The sequence below is a fragment of the Ursus americanus genome, chromosome 17 (genome assembly GCF_024610735.1).
Source record: "Ursus americanus isolate L20-20 chromosome 17, mUrsAme1.1.p, whole genome shotgun sequence".
In the NCBI taxonomy this organism is placed as follows: Eukaryota; Metazoa; Chordata; class Mammalia; order Carnivora; family Ursidae; genus Ursus; species Ursus americanus.
In genome coordinates this window covers 59,273,681-59,301,584 of record NC_142143.1, presented here as the reverse complement: position 1 = coordinate 59,301,584, position 27,904 = coordinate 59,273,681, and positions in this window count along the sequence as shown.

Below are 27,904 nucleotides of genomic sequence, written 5' to 3'. Positions count from 1 at the left end.
CCACACAGATGGTGGATCATGCCTGCTGGACTCCTGGTTGCTAACACTAACCCTAGGACGGCCCAGAGGGGCCACTCCCAAAGGGCCTTGCGCTACAACACACGGCATTGGGGACCCCCAAACCGCAGTGCCAGACTCACACTGCCACCCTGCCACCACCCGGGCTGCTAGGGGCTCCACTGGTCATTCAGGGCGGGAGAAAGGGCAGGGCCCTCCGAGCCTCTAGCGATGTTAAAAGGCCCCCGGCGCCAAAACACTGGATACCATACTCCCACTCGCCAGCACCCTCACCTCGGCCCACTCCTCCGCTCGCCGCACAGCCGGCGCATCAGTCCTGCTGGCCTACTGGGGTCTAACCCTAACCCTAAACCCTAACGCCTAACCTTAAACCCTAAACCTTAACCCCTAACCTAAACCTAACCCTAACCCCTAATCCTTACCCTAACCCTAACCTAACCCTAAACCTAACACTAACCTGGACCCTAACCCATACTCTAACCCTAACTCTAACCCGTACCCTAACCCTAACCCTAACCTGTACCCTAACCCTAACCATAACCCTAACACGTACTCTAACCCGTACCCTTAACCCGTACCCTAACCTTAACCGTAAACTGTACCCTAACCTGTAACTTAAACCATACCTAAACCTAACCGTAACCCTAACAAGTACCCTAACCCGAACCCTAACCTTAACCCTAAATCCTGACCTTAACCCATACCCTAACTCGTACCATAACCCGTACCCTAACCCTACCCGAAACCTAACCCTAACCCATACCCTAACTGTAACCCTAAACCCTAAACCGTAACCCGTACCCTAACCCTAACCAGTACCTTTACCTTAACCTTAACCCATACCCTAACCCGTACCATAACCCATACCCTAACCCGTCCCTTATCCCTAACTCAGACACTAACCCATACCCTAACCCTAACCCGTACCCTATACCTATCCCTAACACGTTCCCTAACCCGTACCCTAACCCTAAACCTACACCGTAACCTAACCTGTACCATAACCCTAAACTGTACCCTAACCCTAATCCGTACCCTAAACCATACACAAATCGGTATGCCAACACTTACCCTAAACCGTACCCTAACCTGTACCCTAAACTGTACCCTAATGCGCACCCTAACCCGTACCCTAACCCTAACCCGTACCCTAAACCTAACCCGTACTCCAACCCTAACCCTAACCCTAAACCGAAACCCTAAACCCTAACCCATACCCTAAACCCTAATCTGTACCCTAACCCATAACCTCCAACCTGTAACCCCTAAACCCAACCCTAATCAGTACCCTCTCCTTACCCTATCCCTAACCTCTACCCTCACCCATACCCTAACCGTAACCCATACCCTAACCTTAACCCATACCCTAATCCGTACCCTAACCCCGGGGATTGGGTACACCTGAGCCCCACCACGGGACTCAGCCTGCCACCCCTCAGGAAACCATGCCCCTTGGGGCGCCACAGAGCATCCCCTGCATGAGAACTGGTAGGGCCCCCCTGAGCCCCCAGTGATCCTCGGCGACCCCCTACACCCCAACCCTGAGGCCCACGCTCATCCCGCCCCACGCCTTCCCTTCAGCTTGCCACTGAGCTCGTCGCAGAGCCGGCAGATCAGGCCTGCCGGGTTCCTGGGACCTAGACCTGACCCTAGTTCGGCTGGGTAGGGCCCCTCCCCTGGGGCCCGGTGCTGCAGCCCCAGGGACTGGGGACACCTGAGTCCCATTGCAGGACAAAGCCTGCCAGCCCGCAGGAAACCGTGCCCCTTGGGAGGCTGTGGAGCATTCAGGGTGAGAGAACCAGGAGGGCCCCCAGAGCCCCCGGCGAACTTCGGCGATCCCTAAACTCAACCTTGAAGCCCATGCTCACCCCACCCCGCACCCTCACCTCAGCCCGCGGCAGAGCTCACCACATAGTGGGCAGATCTGGCCTGCGGGGTTCCTGGGCCCCAACCATAACCCTAGTTCATCTGTGGAGGGGCCCCTCCCCAGGAGCCTGGAGCCACAGTTGCGGGGACTCAGTACACCTGAGCCCCACAGCAGGACTCAGTCTGCCACCCTCCAGGAAACCGTGCACCTTGGGAGGCCATAGAACATTCAGGGCGGGAGAACCAGGAGGGCCCTCCTGAGCCACCAGCGAACATCGGCGGCCACCCGCACCCCAACCCTGAGGCCCACGCTCACCCTCCCCACACCCTCACCTAAGCCTGTGTAGCTCGACATACAGCCAGGAGATTGGGCCTGAGGGGCTCCTGGGGCCTAACGCTAGCCCTAGCCTGGCCGCAGGTTTGGGGGTCTCCCCAGGAGCCTTACACCGCAGACCTGGGGAATTGGGATATCTGTGCCCCACCGCAGGACTCAGCTTGCCACCCGACAGGAAAACGTGCCCCTTGGGGCTCTACGGAGCCTACAGGGCACGAGAACTTGGGGAGGCCCCCGGAGCCCATCCCTACCTTTGGCAGCCCCCCCCCCCCGTTCCCCAACCCTGAGGCCCATTCTCACCCTCGCCCATGGCCTCCTCTCAGCCCTCCACAGAGCTCGCCGCACAGCTTGCAGATTGTCCCTGCTGGGCTCCTGGACCCTAACCCTTACCCTAGGTTGGCCACAGAGGGGTCCCTCCCTAGGGTCCTGGCACCACACTCCGGGGGATTGGGGACACCCAAGCCCCACCGTAGGACTCAGCCTGCAGCCCACAGTTAACTCCACCATTTTGGGGAACAACAGAGCATTCAGGGCAAGAGAATTGGGGCACCCGCTGAGAGCCCCTTCAGGTGTACCCCGAACTTTGTGGGCCCTTCCAGATGAAACCCCAAGGCTCACACTCACCGGCCATTGTGCCATCATGTCACTCGGCCGGGGAGTTCTCTGAGCACTGGGCAGTTCGGACCTGCTGTCTCTTGAGGCCTAACCTAACCCTGGGTCCTCAGCTGAGGGTCCCTCCCCGTTTGCCTGCCTCCAAGGCACCAGGCATTGGGCTCACCTCTGCACGACTAGAGGAATCAGCCTGCCCCACGGCAGGAAACTGTCCATTTGGGGCTGTAGAAAGGATTCATTGGAAAATCGGAGGGCCCCCCTCAGCCCATCCCAGGCAACCCCCACTTTCAGAGATCTCCCCGGATCCAATTAGTAGCTTCACACTGACCTTTAAACTTGCTCTCCATGGAGATCTTTTGAAATTCTCCACACTTCCAACCAATGGCATCATCCAGCTTCAGAGCCTTACCCAGCTTTAGGTCTTGAGATTGATTAAAATGGGAAGTCACATCACTGATGACGACGTACTGGTGACCAAAAGATACATGCAGAAATGCTTCATATCACTTGGCTTTAGGGAAATGCAAATCTAAACCACTATAGATGCCATATCACACGAGGCCGAATATCTAAAAATAAGAAGACATGAAACTATACATGTTGGAGAGGATGTGGAGAAATGGGAACCCTCTTACACCCCTATACGAATGCAGTCCGGTACAACCACTATTGAAAATGGTACAGAGTTTCCTCAAGAAGTTATAAATATAGCTACCCTATGTCCCAGGAATTGCACTACTGGGTATTTACCCCAAAGAGACAGAGGTAGTGAAGAAGGGACACATGCACCCCAGTGTTCATAGCAGCAATATCCATAATAGACAAACTGTGGAAGGAGTGCAGATGAGCATGGATAGATGAATGGATAAAGAAGATGTGGATCATATATATAATGGAATATTACTCAGCCATCAGAAAGGATGAATACTTACCATCACACCGACCTGGGTGGAGCTGGACGGTATTATGCTGAGTGGAATAAGTCAATGAAAGAAAGACAATGATCATATGCTTTCACTCCTATGTGGAATATCAGAAACAAGGAAGAAGACCATAGGGGAAGGAAGGGAAAATAGAATGGGAAGTCATCAGAGAGGGAGAAAACCCATGATAGACTCATAACTATCGCAAGAAACTGATGAATGTGGGAGGAGAAGTTGGGGGGGGATGTAACTGGGTGAGTAGCATTAAGGAGGTCACACGATACAATGAGCACTGGGTGTTACACACAACTGAAAATTTATTGAAGACTACATTTGAAACTAATGATGTACTGTAAGTTGGCTAACTGAATTTAAATTAAAGAACAAAAGACTTCGAATAAACAATCCTAAACATTTGTATGGAACCACTAAAGATTCCGAACAGCCAGTGCAATGTGGAAAAGAAAAACAAAGCTGGAGGACTCACAATTTCAGATTTCACGTTATACTACAAAGCTGCAGTCATCCTAACAAGACAGTACGGCACAAAAATAGACACAGCGACCAAAGGAACAGGATACAAGTTCAGACAGAAACCCACAATTATGTGGTCCATGAATCTTCCACAAAGCAAGCAACGATATCAAAAGGGAAAAGGACATTCTCTACAACAAATGGTGTTGGGAAAACTAGACAGCTACGCACAAAAGAATGAAATTAGACTGCTTTCTTACACAATAAAGACAAACACAAAACAGTTTCAAGACCTCAATATGAGACCTGAATCCATAAAAATCCTACAGGAGGGAAGACAGTAACTTCTTGACATGGACCATACCAACGTTTTTCTAGACTGTGACCTGAGGCAAAGGAAATGAAAGCAAAAATAAACTATTGGGAATACAGCAAAATAAAAAGTTTCCACACGGCAGAAGAACAATGAAAATGTAAAAATAATAAGACAACCTACTCAAATGGAGAAGATATTTGCAAAGATCATATGCAATAAAGGGATAGTGTCCAAAACATATACAACTGATACTACTCGACCGCCAAATAAACAAATAATCCAGTTAAAAAATAGGCAGAGGACATGGACAGACATTTCTCCAAAGAAGAAATACAAATGGCCAACAGTCCCGTGAAAAGATGTTCACCATCACCCATCATCAGGAAAATGTAAATCCAAAGGACAATGAGGTAATATCTCAAACCTGTCAGAATGGCTAACATCAAAAGCACAACAAAGAGCAGGTGTTGGGAGGATGTGGATAAAGGGGAATCCTCGCAAACTGTGGGTGGGAATGCAAACTGTGGTGGCCACCGTGGAAAACAGTATGAAGGTTCCTCAAAAAATTAAATATAGAACTACCCTATGATCCAACAATCACACTACTCGTATTTACCCAAAGAATAGGAAAAGAGTAACTTAAAATGATACGTGCACCCCTATGTTTCTTGCACCATTATTTACAATATCACAATATGGAAGCAACCCAAGTGTCTGTAGAAAAATTGACAAATGAGAGGATAGATGTGAGTATTCACACACACACACACACACACACACACACACACACACACACAATGGAGTATTACTCGGCTTGAAAAAGAATGAAACCTTGCCATTTGCAGACACATGGATGGAGCTAGAGAGTATTATCCTAACTAAAATCAGTCAGTCAGAGAAAGACAAATACCATACGATGTCACTCTAATGGGGAATTTAAGAAACAAACAAAAATAAATAACTAAAAGAGAAAAAGGAGACACACCAAAATACAAACTCTTAACAATAGAGAAGAAACGGATGGTTACCAGAGAGGAGGTGGATAGAGGGATGAGTGAAATAGATGAAGGGGATTAAGAGGACGCTTTTCTTGATGACCACTGAGTAGTATATAGAATTACTGAATCACTCTATTGTACACCTGAAACGAATGTAACACTGTATGTTAGCTCTACTGGAATTAAAATAAATTTTAAACAAGATTTTTCTTTCAGGAACCTCTTTGAAAAAGCTTTTCCTGTGCAATGTGCATAAGCCCTACTTGGGAGGATTCACTCTACAATAATTATTCACTCCATGCCTCAAATTCAGATTTCACTGAGTTCTTACCATGGATTCCAGCCCACGGGAGCCATGGTCCTTTTCAGTCCAGGCTCAGCACCTATGCATTCAAGATTGGAAGTAGAGACACATGTCACTTCACAGTCCAGAAAGCTATTATTGTTTCTGTTTCAGTGTGAGAGAGTCACAGACTTTGGGACAGGTTTCCGAGCAGGTTTATTATGGATCCTGGATCTCTACTTCAATGTTCATTGCCTGGATCCATTTGGGTAATAGGTTCCCTATGGATGGGCTTGCTTCCAAGCACATACATGGAAGATGCAAATGTGAGTGGGCTTGGTGCGGGACAGGAAGAAGACCAAAAACAGACAAGGGTCCGACCTCTCCCCTGATCCAGGAACTGCTACGGGAGAGGGTACGGGAGGTAGAATCCATGCAAAACTCCAACGTCACCAGCTGAACACAGGAGGCATAAGTCAAGGGATCTGGAGATGCAGGGGTTGAAGGCTGCTCTGAGCTACCTCTGGGAGGAAGGGAGGGAAGGAATGAGAAGGAGACACTGCCTACCCCTGGCCCATGCCACCTGCCCACCAACATGCATCAGTCTATGAGCTGCCACAGCCTGGGCTCAGGATGGGCTGGCTCGGGTTCCACAATCCTCACTGGGACAGCTGGCCCCAGGGCTCAGAGACATGCTGAGGGAGATGAGAGGGAAAGCTGCCCCACCCAGGTCATCCCCTCCTTGACCAGACAGCCCTTCAGAACTGCTAAAAAAGAAAAAACCCACTAACGGGGTTGAAAGACATGCCATGGATGAATTAAGGCATAGAGATATGTAAAATAACATTCATTTTTAAGTTCAGAGCTGTCAGCTCAGGAAGTGGGGAGAGCTTCCCTGAAGAAGACTGAGGGGAGGGCAGGCCATGCTGAAGAGGGAGACATGGCTCTACTGATTGGGGACCAGCAGACCCCTTCCAGGGCAGGGCATCATCCTCGCATCACAGGAGATCCATGGAAGTGTTCCATCAGGGCCAGATATTTGTCTCAAGTAGGCTACCCTGGCATCGGACTGCACAGGGCACGAGGGACAAGGGCCAGATGGAGGACGGACAATACGCCGGAAGCCATGGGGCAAGAGCAGAGGCACATGACCTTGAAGATGATGATGAAAAGCAGGAGGTGGCTGCATTGAGCTGGCCCGAAAGTACCATGGGAGCAGTGCCCACAGCTACACTGACTGGGTGCCTTCTGTGCCCGGTGTGGCTGACTTTTTGTGCTCCAGACTAGTCCTGACCACAAGTCTAGGAAGTGTGCACCACCCCCGGCAGCCTCTCCCCTTGCAGCTGTTAGGAATCATGGTCACAGACCCTGGTCAGCTTTCCTGGAAACCAAGCAGTGGCTCCCCCTCACGCTGCACCACTGGTGGTGGTCCAGTGCAACCCTCGTGCCTGGCCAGACACTGATGTCTACCTGTCTCCACACAAATCCACAGACAGGAGGGTGTCCCTGAATTCCACAGCACCTGATGAGACAGATCCATAGAACCCAACACCAAGTGGGACACTCGGGACCTCACCTATGGTCATGGAGCTCACCATACCTTATTTCTGTCACTTCCCACAGAAAGCCTGGTTCTGATCCCCCACAATACCATACATCCTGGTTGCTGACCTGGGGTCATGCCATGAACACACATGGCATCTTTCTTTAAGTGAAGGCTATGCCTACACCTCCTAGAAAATATTTCTAATGAAGTACAAGTCCATCAGGACTATGGTGTGAACGGTAGCACACAGCCTGCATGGTAGTAGTCAGTAATTCTAACAAGGGTTATCCCCACCCCCCATCTCATAAAACCTTCCTCCTGCCCACTGAACTCATGGTCTGCCCACAGAAAACCCTCCAGGAAACAAACCTTTCATCTGAATGCTCTCTTCACCTTCTGCTTCAAATCTTGTCCAACCACAATGATATGAAACTAGAAATCAGTCTCAAGAAAAAAATGGGACAGTCAAAAATAGGTGGAGATTTTTGGGGCCTGGGTGGCTCAGTCGTTAAGGATGTGCTTTCAGCTCAGGTCGTGATCCCAGGATCCTGGGATCTAGCCCCGAATCAGGCTCCTTGCTCAGTGGGAAGCCCGCTTCTCCCTCTCCCACCCCGCTGCTTGCGTTCCCTCTCTCGCTGTCTCACTCTCTGTCAGATACTTAAATAATCTTAAAAAAATATGTGGAGATTTAACAACATGCTACTGAACCAACAATCAAAGAAGAAATCAAAAAAATTTTAGAAGTACCTTGACACTGATGAAAAAGACAACCTATAAAAACTTATGGGATGCAGCAAAAGTAGCTTTATGGGGGATATTCATAGAAATTCAAGTCTTCATCAATCCATGAGAATGCTCTCCAATAAACAACCTGATTTATGTGGTAAAGAATTAAAAAAAAAAAAAACAACCAACAAAGCCCCAAATTAGTAGAAATAAGGAAATAACAAAAAGGAAGGCATAAATAAATCCAACAGAGATGAAAAAGACAAAAAAAAAAAAAAACAATGAAAATGAGAGCTGCCTTTTTTGGAAAGAAAAACAAACTGACAAACTTAGCTAGACTCACCAAGAAAGACAGAGGACTCGAATACAATCAGGAAAGAAAGATAATGGATTCCTGTATCATATCAAAATCAAAAGAACTCTTCAACTTTGGACACAATAACTTCTTGCAAGCCACATCTCTAAAGGCAAAGGAAATAAAAGCAAAAATGAATTATTGGCACTTCATCAGGATAAAAACTTCTGCTCGGCAAAGCAAACGATCAACAAAACAAAAAGGCAACCTATGGAATTGAAGAAGATATCTGCAAATGATATTACAGATAAAGGGCTGGTATCCAAGATCTATAAAGAACTCCTCAAACTCGACACCCAAAAAATGGGCAGAAGACACAAAGAGATTCTTCTCCAGAGAAGACATACAAATGGCCAACAGACACATGAAAAAATGCTCCACATCACTTGCCATCAGGCAAATACAAATCAAAACGACAATGAGATACCACCTTACACCAGTTAGAATGGTTAAAATTAACAAGGCAGGGGGCACCTGGGTGGAACACCGGTTAAGCGTCTGCCTTCAGCTCAGGGCATGATCCTGGCGTTATGGGATCGAGTCCCACAACAGGCTCTCTGCTGTGAGCCTGCTTCTTCCTCTCCCACTCCCCCTACTTGGGTTCCCTCTCTCACTGGCTGTCTCTATCTCTGTTGAATAAATAAATAAATTCTTAAAAAAAAAAGGAGGGCACTTGTCATAATGAGCACTAGGTGTTATATGCAAACAATGAATCATGGAACACTACATCAAAAACAAATGAAGTACTGTAGGGTGAATAACAATTTTAAAAAAAGAGAAAGATATGAAATCCATACAGAAAAACTGGCACAATTTGCAAATGACATGAAATCTCGAAAGATTCCACACAAAAAAACCTGTTAGAATAAAAAAATTCAAGAAAGCTGCAGGATATAAAGTCAATATGCAGAGACCTGTTGTCATTATTTTTTTCAAATTTTATTTATTTATTTGACAGGAAGAGAAAAAGCACGAACAGGGGGAGTGTCAGAAAGAGGGAAAAGCAGACCCTTGCTAAGCAGGGAGCCCAACACGGGGCTCGATCCCAGAACTCTGGGATCATGACCTGAGCTGAAGGTAGACGCTTCCATTATGGAGCCACCCAGATGACCCAACTTCTTGCATTTCTGTATACTGATGACACACTTTCGCAAAGAGAAATTAAAAAAGCAACGCCATTTACAATTCCATAAAAAAAATCTAGGAATAAAAGTAACCAAGAATGAGAAAGACATAGTACACTCAACACATGGCAGAAAAGAAATGAAAAATATGTGTGTCGAGGGGGGCAGAATGTATGGGTCAAAGATTTGGAAGGCAACACAAACAAATGGTAGCATACGCCATGCTCCTTAACTGGAAGAGTTAATTATGTGAACATGTCCATCATACCCAAAGCAATCGACAGATGTGATGAAATGCCTATCTGAATTCCTCTGTCATTATTCAAGGAAATAGAAAACAGTCCTCAAACTTATATGGAATCACAAAAGACACCAAATCCACAAAGCAACCTGGAGAAAGAGGTGCAGTCAACACACTCCTGGATTTCAAGCAGGATTATAAAGCTGTTGTCATCAAAACAGGATGGTACTGGCATAAACACAGACACCAGGTCAGTGGAACAGTACAGAAAGCTCAGAAACTTACCCACATGTAGATGATCCTAACTTACGACACAGCAGCAGAAGATATGCCATGAGGGAAGGACTGTCTCTTCAGTGAGCGGTAACAGGCAAATGGACACTAAATGCAGAAGAATATAACTGGGTCACTTTCTTACACCACACACAAAATTTTTAATGGATGAATGATTTGAACATAAGACCTGAATCCATAAACCTCCAAGAAGACACAGGTACTAAGTCTCTCGACATTGGTTTTGGCAAAGAGTCTTCAGATCGGACACCAAATGCAAAGGCAACAAAAGCAAAAATAAACAAGTGGAACAACATTAAACTGAAATCTTCCACACAGCAACAGAAACCAGCAAAAACTTAAAAGGCCACTGACCCAATAAGAAAAAAATATCTGCGAATCATATGTGTGAGAAGAGGCTAATATCCAAAATACACACAACACTCATGCAAATCAAAACAAAAAAAAAAACTATATAAAAAATGGGAGGAATATGTGAATAGATACTTTCCAAAGATGGCACACAGGTGCCAACAGACAGAAAAAGTTGTTCGACATCACTAATCATCGTCAGAGAAACATCAGTCAAACCCACAATCGGCTATCCTCTCACAACTGTTGGAACAGCAATTGTCCCAGAGACAGACACCAGGTGGGGTCAAGGGTGTGCAGACGAGGAGACACTGTGCACTGTTGGTGGGAATGGAAATTGGTGCAGCCACTGTGACAAACGGTATGGAGGTTCCTGAAAAAATAAATACAACTACCCCATGACTCAGTAATGGCTCTATTGAGTATTGATTTGAAGAACACAAAAATGCTGCCTCAAAAAGACAGATGCACTCCCACGTCCACTGCAGCATTATTCACAAGAACCAGACATGGAAACACAGACCTTGGGGGCCTTATGCCAAGTAACTCAGACACAGAAAGACCAATACCAGATGCTCTCATGTACATTCCACGTGGAATAAACAAATACTGAACGCATAGATACTGAGAGCAGGTTGGTAGGTGCCAGATTTGGGGATGGGGTGGTAGAAACGGGTGAAGGTGGTCAAAGTCTCAATGTTTGAGTGAGAAAATCCTACAGTCATGAAATGTTCTGTCAGGCATGGAGACTAAAACTAATCCCGCAGCATGGGGTATAGGTTTCCCTGCTCTTTGAAAGTACAGGGCTTCTGAGAAACCTTGCACAGCAGAAATGGTGTCAAGAAGGAATGACCATTAATTTAAACGAACAATTAGACAGTGTGCTCAGACTCCAAAATTCCTTCTCTTTGGCTTTTCATAGGCCTCAGCACACAAGTTTCTAACAGAGGCCCAGCATAAATGATGATGAAGCACAGCAGAAGCTTACAGACACAATTCAAAGTGCTGGTGGCTGGATGCGGAGAGCGGTTCCCAGAGGAAGGAGCTGTTGGGGTGCACGCCGCCTCTGTTGTGCTTCTCCCCAAAACAGATGCTGAACACGATTCTCACTGTTCACCTTTTTTCATAAGAGGGAAATCCTCTTCAGGTCTCTTCCTCTTACTGAAGCTGGGTAATAACATAATTCTTTCAAGAAAGCCCAGTGTCTTACTGTGAACGTTTAAAAAGTGGGGTATACTTGTACTTGAGCATTGCTGAGGGAGGAGATGTGAAAGGTTCTCCCAGACACAAACCTCAGCAGATCCACCGGGAAAGGCACCTTCCTCAGCATGCAGAACACGGACTACCTCCTACCCCCTGAGAAACCCTCTCCTTCCTCTCGATCAGGACAACCCACAACACCTGAGAGTTACCCCAATTCCTCTGTTCTCCTGCTCCTAATAGTTATCCCATCAGCAAATCCTGTGAGCTCCATCTTCAAAATGGACCCAGAATAGTTCTAACCACTCCATCCAAGGCCACCTGTCTGGTCCCAAGTGCCTGAGTTCCTGGAAAAGCTTCGTCATTGACCTGCCTTGCCATCTTCAACCCTCTGTCATCTGTTCTCAACACTGTAGCCAGGATGGCCCAGTGAAACAGCATCTCAAGGGGTTATAGCCCTGGAATAGCTTTCTGTCACACTCTTTCACCTCTCTGAGCTCATGTCCTAAGCTGTCTCCTGTGGCCACAGGGTCTTCTTGTTGCTCCTGGACATAACAGGAATTCTCCTGCCCCAGAGACTTTGCACATGCTTTCCCTTCTCTTCAGAATGCTCTTCATGTGTTCTCACTCACCTTTCGAGAAGTGTGAATTGGAGTGACAGGGACAGAAGATGAGGCTGTGTGTTGGGTGAGGCTGGTGGCCCAGAAGAAGGTTCTCTGCCAGCTCTCCGCCTGTGCCTCACTTGTCCTCAACCAGGAACTTGCACACAGCCCTCACCTGCCACAACTCTCATCCAGGAGACCAACATCCACCCCTGGAGCCCACCCTGCCCACACCCTGCTGCAGAATGCATTCAGCTCTCCTCTGAGACCCCTGTCAGCTTTACCCAGACCTGGAACTCCCCTGTCTCCTGCAAAGCTCCCGGATTCCTCCTCTTCTTCCAAAATAACACTGGCGCAAGGCTTTCATGAGAAAGCTATAATGCTAACTAATGAAAGGTTCACACCTACTTTCCCCTTCTGTTGCCTTTCTCTCCACCTTCTTTCCTACCTGTGCAAACTGTAACATACCAGTGGAACATGAACATGCTCTGAGATCTGAATCTTTCATTGCAGCTTTCTGAGGACTCCTTATGTGATAAGAAACTAGTGTATCCTACAACAGGGTGTTTTCCATCTATCCTCTATAGAATAGTACAGCCCAAATCACTACAATTTTACCTCACTCTTCATGAAGCAGAACACTTTTTTGCTTTCTTCTCTTACTTATATTCCAGTTAGTTCACATGCCATGGAATATTCGCTTCAGGGGTAGGATTTAGTGATTCCTCATCTGCATACAGTACCCAGTGCTCATCACAAGTGCCCTCCTTAATACCCCTCACCCATTTAACTCTTCCTCCCATGTCCCTGTCCTGCAGCAACACTCAGTTTCTTCTCCAAGGTTGAGTCTATTTCCTTGTTTGCCTCTCTCATCACCCCTCAACTCTGTTCATCTATTTTCTGTCTGAAATTCCACAAGTGTGAGAGATAGTATATTTGTCTTTCCTCACTGATTTTGCTTAGCTTAATATACTCTAGATCCATCCACATCCTTGCAAATGGTAAGATTTCATTCTTTTTGAAGCTGGGTCATAATCCATTATATATATATATATATATATATATATATATATATATATATATATATATATATATATATATATATATGTATGTATCCCACATCTGCTTTATCCAATCATCAGTGCATGGACTTTGGGTTTCTCTCCATAGTTTGGCTACTGTGGACATTGGTGCTATAAACATCATAGTGCATGTTCCCCCTTTGAATCTGCATTTCTGTATCCTTTGGGTAAATACCTAGGAGAGCAATTGCTGGATCATGTGGTTGTTCAATGTTTAACTTTTTGAGGAACCCCCACACTGTTTCCCAGACTGGCTGCACAACTTTGCATTCCCACCAACAGGATGGGAGGGTTCCCCTTTAAGCAGAACATTATCTGCCGGCAATTTCATAAGAGGAAACAAAACCTCTGGGAGATGCACCCAGGGTCAGGCAAGCAGTTGCAGACTTCACCCCAAGGCTCCTGACGCCAAGCCCCTTGAAGCCACCAGCATGCCACTATTCAAAAGAATTCCCAGACTCTCCTTCTGACTCCACCGCCAAAGAAACTACAGAGAGAATATGGCACCTCAAAATATTGAGATAATACATTTAGTAAAACTAGAAAGTCAAGCTCAACTTTTAAACAGGAATAGGCCGCCTTGGATAATTTTCAATTTTCCCACCACCCTAATTTTAACTCTTCTGATGAATAAACTAATCAATGATGAAACATCACCTTTGTCAAATGACATCATCCAAGTCTGTATCAGATGAAAAAAAGCCACCTAACCCTAGATGCTGGCCACTCAACCATATCTTAGGCCCAACTGAATAAACACTGTTAGATGAAGGAAGAAATTAGATGTTACAAACAGGCACAGAGTGAATCTCACCTCCCCTTTCTAATAAAAGAGGGTTCTTAGGAAACAGATGGTCAAAATACATTTGTAAGCAATAAATGGACAGAGAAATTGTGATTCCCTGCAAAGTTCTACCAGCACGGAAACTAAGTAATTCTTGCACCAAACCCAGAATGCTGACAGCTACTTCAATTTTACTTTGTGGCTCCACTAGAGAAAAGAGAAAAGCCCAGGAGGTTTTGGGATAATGAGAGGTTTTACCTCCAGCCCTGACATAGTTAGGACATTTTGCTAAACATACCTGTGCTTTCTCTAAACACTGGCGTCCTGTGACAAGCTGCCTCGCTGACTCTGATGCTGACCTTCAAAACCTCGGGGGTCTTGGAGCCAGAGCAAGAAGTGCTGTCAGCTGGGAGAAGAAGGCACCTCTGACCTAAAGCCTGCACACCTGCTTTGGTTTCTGGGCGAAGGGGCAACACATACTTGTTGTTTAGCAGTAATTATCTTCATTCTCAATAGACCAATGAGCTTGCCTTTTCTGGAAGGCAGACTTACTCTTCTAAAGAAACCCTCAATTCATCTATTCCCAATGCAACTAGAGTGAAACATTTATTTCTCACTTAAATAGAAAACACTGTTATTGTCGACACTGCGTGAATGAACTTTTAAAAACATTTTAGAGAGAAAGGAAGAGACCTTTATTCAAACCCAAGTCAGGACAACTGTCTGGGAGACACAATCTTCACCAAGAAGGGAGTGCTCCGGGGAAGGAACATTTGGGGCAGGCTTATATATTTTTTTCTGTTTTGTTTTACATACAGAGTTACACACCACAATGAGGATCTTCTTAGATCCAGAAAGTGACAGATTCTTTCTTATGTTTTCAGTATGTACATGTCAGTATGACCTTAATCTTATGGGAGCCAAAGAGGTTCTTTATTTTTTCTTATATTTATGTTGGCATTTTTTGGTTATTGTTTTCTCCTCGAAGCAGATGTACAACATGTGCTTGGGGTAGAAATAGGGCCCATGCTTTGAGGTTTTTGCCCAGCCATTTTGAGCTGGTAAAATGTTGAAGGATAGCTTCCCTGGGAGCCCAGGATCAGGGCCCAAAGATGATATAAGATAAAAATTCCTTTTATCATTGTAATTACTCCTAAATGGAGGAATTTGAGACAAAAACACCTTTCACAAGAGTACCAAGAAATCAAAATGATACCCACAAAAGCCTGCCTGCTCCATGGTCAGCACAGGTAACAGAAATGTTCACAGTCTCTGGACTCCTGCCCTTCTCCTGCCCAAATCGCTGAAGCACACAGACCACTTAAAATCAGAATTGTAGAACTGCTAGACACCTTAGAGATGTCTGGCACCATTCCCTTGGACTGCAGAATAAAACACAGTAGCTCGTTGTCACAAACTAATTTCAACATGAAGTGCCCCCTGGATGCACTAAGTTCTTTCTCTGCAAATGTTGACTAATGTAAGTCACAGTCATACCATATAAACACTACGATGGCTGTGAAGTCATCATAGATAAGACAATATTTTAGCCATGTTTATAAGCATTGGCTCCTGTTGTAAAGAGGCTGAGCTGAGTGTTTTTAAACACTATTTCAGACCAGTTTTACAGCACCCTCTGAACATACCAGAGCCTGAATCGACTAAAAAAGATAGTTGTTTTCATTAACTTTAATACCAGAAAAATATTATACTGTCTCTATCCCTAAGGATCTTTGAGTATCTTACCCAGAGGTCCTCCACTGAGATAATGATCTTAATGATCACCATGGGCAGAGGTGAAAAGGCCCGCTGAATTTGTTCCAGTTGTCCACATGACAAGAAAATCCTGATACTTGATAGGTTTCCAGATCGAGAAGACCAGAGATAAGAGGGAAATAGTGCCCTGTATGGAACAACAAGGGATTTGGAGTCAATTTGGGGATCCCACTTAGGTTTCTGACACTAAAATCCTCTGTGACTCATATCATCCGAGTCCCTGTCTAACCACCTGAAAATGTGCCTAAAAATATCTATACCTAGTTTGAAGTTTAAGAGGCAGAATGCTACAAAGAGCCAGTATGATGTCTCTCAAGATCAGGTGCTCAGGAAGCCATAATTGCTATTGGGTCTATTTCTTTTCCAGAAGAAAGAACACATGTTGAATCCACATTCCTAATAGATGACTCACCAGATGATTTTCAAACCTGAAGGAAGGACAAGAAGTCACTCTTGTGTCATAGTTCACTCAGAAATCATGTTGGACTGGTGAGTATGATACGATAGCAACGTCATCACTAAGAGTGGGGAGCTTCTAATTTCCATATGGCCATGTTGACCCCCTTAGCTCAGAGCCACCAAAAAAGGGCAGCTGGGAAGGGGGCACCGTCATCACTATGAGTGGGGAGCTTCCCATTTCCATATGGCCATGTTGACCCCCTTAGCTCAGGGCCACCAGAAAGGACAGCTGAGGGGGACCACAGGCCAATGCGGCCAGGTGTGGCTGGGGCAGGCAGAACTCTGACTTAAGGCTCAACTCCTATCTAGATTATTATAATGCTCTTCACAAATAAAGTATCATTGTGTGTGAGCCCTCATGTAGAAAAGGTTCAGAATTTCCATTGAGATTCCCTCTCTGACATTTAGGATATGTAGAAAAGTTCCATTTAATTTTAAACATTGAAGGACTTCTTGGTTTTCTTTTCTCTATGACTGTGGCTCAATTCCCCTGTGGTCTAAGAATAGAATCTAGTTAATTTCAGGGTTTAACATTTGTAGACTTGATTCGTGGCCCCACCTATCATCTATTTGGGTAAAGAGTCTATGACCACTTGAAAATAATGTATTCTGCACTTATTATGGAATGTTCCCTATATGTCAATTAGGTCACATTTTTTACCAATGTTTTGTCTGCTTTTTCTGTCAGATATTGAGAAAGGTATATTAAAATCTTCAAACAATGCTGCTCTATTCAACGGTGCATCGGAGAATTTACCAGTGTTAGAAGGCAAGAAAAACAAAAAGTATAAGAATTGAGGGGATAATTGTGATTATTCACAGATAATACGATTGTGTACATAGAAAATCCAAAACAGTCTATAAATGCCCTATTAGAATTAAAAATGCAATTTATAAATTTGAGATGGATTGTAGCTTCCCATTGGACAGTTTCTGAAAGAAAACGTAGAACCTGTCAATCTTTGGGTAGGACATAGGGTGCACTAACCATTTAAAAGAATTCAGTGGGACTTCATAAAAATGTGACATTTCTCCTTATCTTATGACCATAAGAAAATGAAAAAGTGAACCGCATTCTGGGAAGTAAAGATTTGCAATACACACACTGACAAAGACTTGTCAATAAAGAATTCCTGCTCATCAACCATAGAAAGTCTATTTATAAATGAATATTTCAAAAAAGATTGACTAATGGCCAATAAGAACAGGAAAGGGTGCTCTGCAGTATTATTTTCAGGAACAGCAAGGCCTTTCCTAAAATGAAAACATACACACAAACCAGTATTCCCTAGATGGATGACGTCCTTATTTCTGAGGACAGCTTGAAGAACAGACTAGCATCAAAGTAAAGTGATGGAATTCCTGACACTCAGAGGGTGGACAATTGACCTCAAACTACAGTACAATTTCTAGGCATCATTCGGTCCTCTGAAGGCAGACAACTACCACACCCCTTCCTACACCACACAGGTTGCTTCCCAACCCCTACCATAAAAGAAGAAGATGAGAAACAGATAGGACTAGTAGGAAATAGCAAAACTCACATGTGGGGATTATCCTGAAACACACTGATCACATAACTAGTGTAAGGAAGTGTAGGGAACTGACAAGGACAGAGACTCAAGAGGTACTTCTTTGGGAAATGCTGTCTGACATCGTCACACCGTGGTACCAGCTAATGAGGGCTCTGAGCATACCCTAGGGTTTGCTCACAAGGGTCTGCAACACCATCGCTGAGGACTGAAACTCTTCAAGACCTCAAAGCTTGCCTGATTGACTATTGGACTAAGAGATTCCCATGTTCTGAAAACAGATACCAACCCATTGAAAGGTTCACCTGGGCTCTCTCGGAGGTCCTACAAGAAGCTGAACCATTCACTGAAAATCAATTACACACACACGCACACACACACACACACACACACACACCTGTCATTTCACCAATTACTTAAACATTCAAGGTTCTTCCTACCTTTTCTTTTACACATTGATATTTATACTCACATGAAATGTCATCATTTCTAATGAACACTGATGTCAAAATAGAGATCCATTGACACAATATTCACAAAATGGAACTTCCCTGCTGTAATTTTCAATATAGCATTTTTTAAAGTTCATACATATTTTAGGTTTTTGGTAACTTTTACAGGAGAAGATCAGCATTGAAAAACTCTGAATACTGACAATGAGTTTTAGGCCTAGAGAACAAAAATTGTCCAATTTCATAGATAATAAGGAACCAAAGGGAAAGCATGGAAGCTGTAGTCGAATAATTTTACACATGTGCATCCTCTATTATTCTACTACTGAGGGGCGTGTTTTATTACCACTCTACATGCATCAATTGTCTTCCACGTGCACCTGCACAGGTATAATGAATTACTACAGTAGAATGAAATGTCTGGGAACTACTTGGCGGCATCTATAATGAACAATGAAATTTCGATCTTATATTTGGTGAACTTCCACTGTCTGTCCCTTTAGACAATGGACCCTAAACAGAAGGGGGAATGAACCACGAGAGACTATGGACTCTGGGAAACAAACTGAGGGCTTCAGAGGGGAGAGGGGTGGGGGATTGGGATGGGCCAGTGATGGGTATTAAGGAAGGTACATATTGCATGGAGCACTGGGTGTTATATGCAAATAATGAATCAGGGAACACTACATCAAAAACTAAGGAAATACTGTATAGTGACTAACATATCAAAATAAAAAATTATTATTAGAAAAAAATTAAAGGTAAAAAAAAAAAAACCAATACAGCTTTTCAGTTTCAAGAACAATCACAATTGAGAAAAAACTAACTTCCAATCCCTAAAGCAAAACACAGACCAAGTTCCATCTCACTCCCGTTTATTCACATTCTCTGTGGGTTTTAAGCTATTTCCCTACCTCCTTTCCTGCTGAGCAGGGAGCCCGGGCTCGATCCCAGAACCCTGGGATCATAACCTGAGCCAAAGGCACATGCTTAACTGGCTGAGTCAGCCAGGAGCCCCAGTCATGTTTTCCTTAAGCAAAAGGACACTTTCTCACAATGCCTTCACATGACTTCACATGGTACCAGAGACCTGCATTTGCTTCTAGGAGGTTGCAGATGAAGGCCATTGCAAACTCTCACAGTGGTTTATCAAATACAATGACCTGCCTGGTGACAGTGAAACTCTTATGAGCCCACGAGAGGGTGCTGTGACACTCAGCTGTGGCTGGGCTGGCACAGAGAACCAAATCCATTTCCCTGCCTCATGTCTGTGAGGAACAGATGCCCCCACTGTGAATGAGACCCTGCCACTGAGCTGTCCAGAGATGGCCATCCTCACGGAGGATGAGGATAAAGGACAATGCCTGAGGAGACCTCATCTGTCTCTTTTATCTTTTCATATTTTTGACAGTGGACAAATCACTGCCTAGGAGTCCCCAACTACCTTAGTCTCATCTGTGAATGACCAAGAGGTTTTACAAAACACTTAAGATTTTGACCTCACAAATGCCCACAACCACTTACCATAGGGATTCAACATTAAGCAAAGATACTGTTCGTTGGAAGAGAGGTCCTGCCCACTGTTGTTTCTCACTTATATGCTCATCTTCCTTACCTCATGGTAACATAACCACCTTGATTCCTGCTTCCGTCTTCAGGAAGGCTGAGGTGACTTGAAGGGCATTACCCTGACATCGTTTTTCTTAGCAATAAGATGTGGACATTTCCCTAGTCCTACACACCCAAAGTTGAATCGGAATCAGGATTGAGGAGGCTGATGAGAGTTGAAGCTGTTTTCCTGTACACGATGGTTTATTACCAATAAGGATGGGTCAGAGTCCTCGAAATTCCAGAACGTTTTCATTAATGCTTCCTACTCGTGAAAGATGATGTACATTGGTCTTTCCCTGTACAGTGTGGTAACTCAGAGAAAAGTGCTTAGCCCTTTCGTCAGACTTCCACGAGCACTTTGGGGTTGGCTTCCATATTCAGAAAGGATGATGTTAGGGCTAAGAGGGTTCCTGTACACTGTTATTTCTTTCAGATAAGTGTATGGCATTTTTGTTACATTGCCAGAGCCTCTTAGCGCCGGGCTTGCCGGCCTCCTGTGGAAGAACCCTAACCCGAGGTCGGCCCCCGAGGGGCCCCTCCCAAGGAGCCTGGCACCACAATGCCGGGGATTTGGGACCCCCGAGCCCCAGTGCTGGACTCACTCTGCCACCCCGCAAGCACCCAGGGCGCTACGGGTGTTGCCAGTCATTCAAGAAGGGAGAACGGGCAAGGCCCTCCGATCCCCCTGTGACCTTCAAAGGCCCCTGTGCAAAAACTCTGGCTCCTTCGCTCCTGCTCCCCAGCGCCCTAACCTCGGCCCACCCGTCCTCTCGCGGCAGAGCTGGCGGATCGGGCCTGCGGGCTTCCTGGGGGCTAACCCTATGCCAAGTTGCCCCCGAAGGGCCCCTCCCAAGTGGCCTGGCGCTGCATGCCAGGGATTGGGGACCCCCAAGTCCCACCGCCGGATGCACCGTGCCACCCTGCCGCCACATGGGGCACTAGGGGCATCACCAGTCCTTCAGGGCGACAGAACGGGCAGGACCCTCCAAGCCTCCTGCGACCTTCGAAGGCACCCCAAGCCAAAGCGTAAATGCTCTGGCCCATGCCCCCACTCGCCAGCTACCTCACCTCAACCCACACCTCCATTCACCGCACATGGGCGGAACGAGCCTGGCAGCCTCCTGGGGGCTAACCCTAACCCTAGGTCTGCCACCGAGGGGCCCGTCCCAAGGGGCCTGAGGCTGCAACGCCGGGTATTAGGGAGCCCCGATCCCCAGCGCCGGAGTCTCCCTGCCGCCCCATCACCACCCGGGCCGCTAGGGGTGCCGCTGGTCATTCAGGGCGGTAGAACGGGCAGGGCCCTCTGAACCCGTGGCGAACTTCGAAGGCCCCCCCATCCAAAACGCTCGAGCCCACGCTCCTGCTCCTCAGCGCCCTCACCTCGGCCCACCCCTCCGCTCGCCACAGAGCCGGCGGATGAGGCCTGCACTCCTCCTGGTGGCTACACAGAACCCTAGGTTGTCCCCTTAGGTGCCCCTCCGAAGGGGCCTGGCACCGCAATGCCTGGGATTGGGGACCCCCGAGCCCCAGCGCCGGACTCACCATGTCGCCCCCCCCGCCACCCGGGCCGCTAGGAGCACCGTCGGTCATTCAGGGAGGGAGAACGGGCAGATTCCTCCGAGCCCCTGGTGACATTCGAAGGCCCCCAGTGCCAAAATGCTTGGGCCCATGCTCCCGCTCGCCTGCGCCCTCACCTCGGTCCGCCCCTCCACTCGCTGTAGAGCCAGTGGATCTGGACTGCAGCCCTCCTGGGTGTTACCCTAACCATTGGTGGGCCCCCGAGGGGCCCATCCAGGTTCCTATTGCTGCAACACCAGGGATTGGGGAATCCCGAGCCCAAGCGCCGGACTCACCCTCCCGCCCTACCGCCACCTGGGCCGCTAGGGGCGCCGCCGTTCATTCAGGGAGGGAGAACAGGCAGGGCCCTCCTAGCGACCTGTGACCTTCGAAGGCCCCCCACACCAAAACGCTTGGCCCCACGCTCCCGCTGGCCAGCGCCCTTACCTCGGCCCTCCCCTCCGCTTGCCGCACAGCTGGCGGATCGGGCCTGTGGGCCTTCTGGGGGCTAACCCTAAACCTATGTCGGCCCCCTAGTGGCCCCTCCCAAGGGGCCTGGTGCCGCAACGACGGGGAAAGGGGACTCCTGAGCCCCAGCACCGGACTCACCATGCCCCCGCTGCCACCCGGGTCACTATGGGCACCGCCGGTCATTCAGGGCGGGAGAATGGGCAGGGCCATCCGAGCCACCGGTGACATTTGAAGGCCCCCCGTGCCAAAATGCTTCGGCCCACGCTTCTGCTCACCAGTGCCCTCACCTCGGCCAGCCCCTCCGCAAGCCGCACAACCAGCAGATCGGGCCTGGCGGCCTCCTGGGGTCTAACCCTAACCCTAGGTTGGCTGTCAAGGGGCCCCTCCGAAGGGGTCTGGCACCAACACGCTGGGGATTGGGGACCCCCGAACACCAACGCCGGACTCACCCTGCTGCCCTGCCGAGACCCGGCCCGCTAGGGTCGCCATCCTCATTCAGAGTGGGAGAACTTGCAGGGCCCTCCGTGCCCCCTGCGACCTTCGAAGGCAACCCACGCCAAAATGCTAGGGCCCACGCTCCCGCTCACCATTGCCCTCACCTGGGACCCACCCTCCGCTCGCCACACAGCCGTCAGATCGGGCCTGCCAGCCTCCTGGGGGCTAACCCTAACCCTAGTTCAGCCCCTGAGGAGCCCCTCCCAAGGGGACTGGCGCCATCACGCCGGGGATTGGGGACGATCCAGCCCCAGTGCTGGACTTTCACTGCCACCCCGCCGCCACCCGGGTTGCTAGGGGCGCTGCCGGTCCTTCAGGGCAGGAGAAGGGGTAGGGCCCTCTGAGCCCCCCGTGACCTTCGAAGGCCCCCTGTGCCAAAAGGCTTGGGCCCACGCTCCCGCTCACCATTGCCCTCACCTCAGCACGCCCCTCCGCTCGAACACACAGCTGGCGGATAGGGCCTGCTGGGCTCCTGGGGGCTAACCCTAAACCTAGGTCGGCCCCCGAGGGGCCCTTTCCAAGGGTCCTGGCTCCGCCACGCCGGGGATTGGGGACCCACGAGCATGAGCACCAGACTCACCCAGCCGCCCCACCGCCACCCGGGCTGCTAGGGGCACCGCCACTCATTTAGGGCGGGAGAAGGGGCATGGATCTCTGAGCCCCCGGCGACTTTCGAAGGCCCCCCACGCCAAAACGCTTGGGCCCACGCTCCCGCTCGCCAGCACCCTCACCTCTGCCCACCACTCCTCTCGCCGCACAGCTGGCAGAATGGGCCTGCCGGCCTCCTTTGGGCTAACCCTAACCCTAGGTAGGCCCCCAAGGTACCACTCCCAAGTGCCTGGCGACACCACGCTGGGGATTGGGGACCCACGAGCCCTAGCTCCAGACTCACCCTGCCACCCCGCCATGACCCGGCCCGGTAGGGGCAACGTCCTCACAGGGCGAGAGAATAGGCAGGGCCCTCTGAGCCCCCGGTGACCTTCGAAGGCTCCCCGTGCCAAAACGCTTGGGCCCTCACTCCCGCTCGCCAGCGCATTCACGTCAGCCCGCCCTTCCGCTCCATGCACAGCCAGCGGATCAGGCCGCCGGACTCCTGGGGGTAACCCTAAAGCTAGGCAGGAACCAGAGGGGCCCCTCCCAAGGGGCCTGGCGCCACCAAGCCTGGGACTAGGACCATAGGCCCCATCGCCAGACTCACCCTGCCTCCCTGCTGCCACTCGGGCCACTAGGGGCGCCGCTGGTCATTCAGGGCGCAAGAATGGACAGGGTCCTCCGAGCCACTGGCGACCTTCGAAGGCTCTCCGCGCCAAAACCCTGGTGCCCACGCTCCCGCTCCCCAGCGCCCTCACCTTGGCCCGCCCCTCTGCTCCCTGCACAGAGGGCGGATCCGGCCTGCCGGCCTTGTGTGGGCTAACCCTAACCATAGGTCGGCCCTCCAGGGTCCCTCCCAAGGATTCTGGTGCCTATACGCCAGGGATCTGGGACCCCAAGCCCCAGAACCAGACTCACGCTGCCGCAACGCCGCCACCCCGGGCCGCTAGGGGCGTGGCCGCTCATTCAGGGCGGGAGAATGGACAGGGCCCTGGAGAAACCGGCGACATTTCAAGCCTCCCGCGCCAAAATGCAGGGGCCCATGCTCCCACTCACCAGCGCCTTTACCTCGGCCCGCCCACCTCTTGCCGCCCAGCCAGAGGATTGGGCCTGCTGGCCTCCTGGGTGCTAACTCTGACCCTAGGTCGGCCCATGAGAAGCCCCTCCCAAGAGGCCTGGCCCTACAATGCTGGGGATTGGGGATCCCTGAGCCGCAGCTCAGGACTCACCCTGCAGCCCCACTGCCAATGGAGCCGCTAGGGGCGCCGCTGGTTATTCAGGGCAGGAGAATGGGCAGGGCCCTTCGAGACATGGCAACATTCGAAGGCCCAGGGTGCCAAAACGCTGGGGCCCACGCTCCCGCTCTGCATCCCCCTCAACTCAGCCCACACCTCCACTCCTCGCACAGCCGGCGGATCGGGCCTGCCAGCCTCCTGGGCACTAACCCTAACCCTAGGACGGCCCCCGAGGGTCCCTTCCTAAGGAGTCTTGCAGCGCAATGCCGGGGATTGGCGACCCCCAAGCCCCAGGGCCGAGTGCACCCTGCCACCCTGCCCCACAGGGCCCGCTAGGGGCGCCGCCATTCATTCTGGGTGGGAGAACTGGCAGGGGCCTCCGAACCCCCGCCCACCTTCGATGGCGCCCAGAACCAAAATGCTTGTGCCCAGGCTCATGTTCACCAGCGTCCTCACCTCGGCCCAACTCTCCGCTCCACGCACAGGCGGTGTATAGGGCCTGCCAGCCTCCTGGGTGCTAACCGTAACTGTAGGTCGGCCCCCGAGGGGCCCTTCTCAAGTGGCCTGGCACCCCAACGCCGGGGATGGGGCAACTGAGCCCAAGTGCTGGACTCACCCTGCTGCCCTTCAGCCACCTGAGCCACTAGGGGCCCCGCTGGTCATTCAGAGCGGGTGAATGGGCAGGTCCCTCCAAGCCACCACCGACCTTCGAAGGCCCCCCACGCTAAAACGCTTGGGCTCATGCTCAGGCTCGCCAGCGCCCTCACCTCGGCCCACCCTGCCGTGTGCCGCACAGACGCTGATCGGGTCCACCGGTCTCCGGTGGGCTAACTGTAACCCTAGATCGACCCCCGAGGGGCCCATCCCAAGGGGCCTGGCGTTGCAACGCCGGGGATTGGGGACCCTGAGCCTCAGCACCCGACTCACCCTGCCACCCAGCCGCCACCCAGGGGCTTGGGGTGCTGCCATTCAATCAGGGCGGGAGAACGGGCAGGGCCCTCCGAGACACGGTGAACTTCGAATCCCCCCCGCTCAAAACGCCCGAGCCCACGCTCCCAAACACCAGTGCCCTCACCTGGGTCCGCCACTCCACTCTCCACACAGCTGGCGAATAGGACCTGCCGAGATCCTAGGGGGTAAACCTAAACCTAAGTTGTCATCCAAGGGGCCCCTCCCAAGGGGCCTGGCGCCGCATCGCTGGGGATTGGAGATACCTGAGCCGCAGGGCCTGACTCACCCTGCCACCCCTCACGACCCGGGCTGCTAGGGGCGCCGCCGTTCATGCAGGGTGGGAGAACGGGCAGAGCCCTTTGAACCCCCGCCGACCTTTGAAGGTGTTCTGAACCAAAACGCTTGGGCCCAGGCTCATGATCACCAGCATCCTCACCTTGGCCCAACTCTCCCCTTGATTCAGACCCATTGGATAGGGCCTGCCGGGCTCTTGGTTGTAATGAAAACCCTAGGTCGGCCCCGTGGGGCACATCCCAAGGGGCCTGGCTCTGCAACGCTGGGGATTGGTGACTCAGACCCCAGAGCCAGACTCACCCTGCCGCACTGTCGCCACCCGGGCCTCTAGGGGCACCGCCGGTCATTCAGGGCGAGAGAAGGGAAGGGCCTTCGGAGTCCCCGGTGACCTTCAAAGGCTCACCTCGCCAAAATGCTGGTGCCCACGCTCCCGCTCCCCAGCGCCCTCACCTCGGCCCGCCCCTCCGTTTGCTGCAGAGCCAGTGGATAGTGCCTGCCGGGCTCCTGGGGGCTAACTGAAAACCTAGGTCAGCCCTGTGGGGCACATCCCAAGGGTTCTGGCTCTGCAATGCTTGGGATTGGTGACTCAGAGCCCCAGAGCCGGACTCACCCTTCCACACTGTCGCCACCTGGGCAGCTAGGGGCGCCGCCGGTCATTCAGAGTGAGAGAAGTGGCAGGTCCTTCCGAGTTCCCGGTGACCTTCAAAGGCTCCTGGAGCCAAAACACTGGTGCCCATGCTTCCACTCCCCAGCGCCCTCACCTCGGCCCGCCCCTCCGCTCCCCGCACAGCAGGCGGATCGGGCCTGCCAGCCACTTGGGGGCTAACCCTAACCCTAGGTCGGACCCGAGGGGCCCCTCCCAAGGGGCCTGAAGCCACAATGCCGGGGATTGGGGACCCCAAGACTCAGCACCTGACTCACCTGCCGCCCAGCCGACAATCGGGGGCTTGGGGTACTGCCGTTCATTCAGGGCAGGAGAACGGGCAGGGCCCTCCGAGACATGGGGACCTTCAAAGGCCCCCCAGGCCAAAACGCCCAGGCCCACCCTCCCACTCACCAGCGCCCTCACCTAGGTCTGCCACTCTGCTCTCCACACAGCTGGCGAATAGGGCCTGTTTGCCTCCTAGGGGCTAAACCTAACTCTAGGTTGGCCCCCGAAGGGCCCCTCCCAAGGGGCCTGATGCCGCAACGCCAGGGATTGGGGACCCCCAAGCCCCAGCGCCCGATGCACCCTGCCGCCCCTCCCCACCTGGGCCGCTAGGGGCGCCGCTGTTCATTCACCTTGGAAGGATAGACAGGGCCCTCCGAATCCCCGCCAATTTTCAAAGGCGCCCCAAATCAAAACACTTGGGCCCAGGCTCATATTCACCAGCACCCTCACCTCAGCCCAACTCTCTTCTCGATGCCCAGGTGGTGTATCGGGCTTGCCAGCCTCCTGGGGGCTAACCCTAACCATAGTTCGGCCCCCGAGGGGCACTTCCCAGGGGCCTGGTGTCACAACGCTGCGGATGGGGACCCCGAGCCCAAGTGCCGGTCTCACCCTGCTGCCCTTCAGCCACCCGAGCCGCTAGAGACCACTGGTCAATCAGGGTGGGAGAATGGGCAGGGCCCCCGGAATCCCCGCTGACCTTCAAAGACCCCCCGCGCAAAAAAATTGGCTCCATTCCTCCTGCTCCCCAGCGCCCTCAGCCAGGCCAGCCCCTCCGCTTGCTGCAGAGCCAGTGGATAGTGCCTGCCAGGCTCCTGGGGGCTAACTGAAATCCTAGGTAGGACCCGTGGGGCACAAACCAAGGGGCCTGGCTCTGCAACGCTGGGGATTGGTGACTCAGAGCCACAGAACCAGACTCACCCTGCAGCACCATCACCACCCGGGCCGCTTGGGGCACCGCCGCTCATTCAGGGCGGGAGAAGGGACAGGGACCTGGAGAAACTGGCGATATTTGAAGCCTCCTGCGCCAAAATGCAGGGGCCCACGCTCCCGATCGCCAGCGCCTTTACCTCGGGCCGCCCACCTCTCGCCGCCCAGCCAGAGGATTGGGCCTGCTGGCCTCCTGGGTGCTAACTCTAAACCTAGGTCCGCCCACGAGGAGCCCCTCCCAAGAGGCCTGGCCCCGCAACGCTGGGGATTGGGGATCCCCGAGCCGCAGCATGGACTCACCCTGCCGCTCCACCGCCAAGGGAGCTGCTAAGGGCGCCGCTGGTTATTCAGGGCAGGAGAACGGGCAGGGCCCTTTGAGCCATGGCAACATTCAAAGGCCCAGGGCGCCAAAACGCTGGGGCCCACGCTCCCGCTCCCCAGCGCCTTCACCTCGGGCCGCACCTCAGCTCGCCGCACAGTGTGCGGTTGGGCC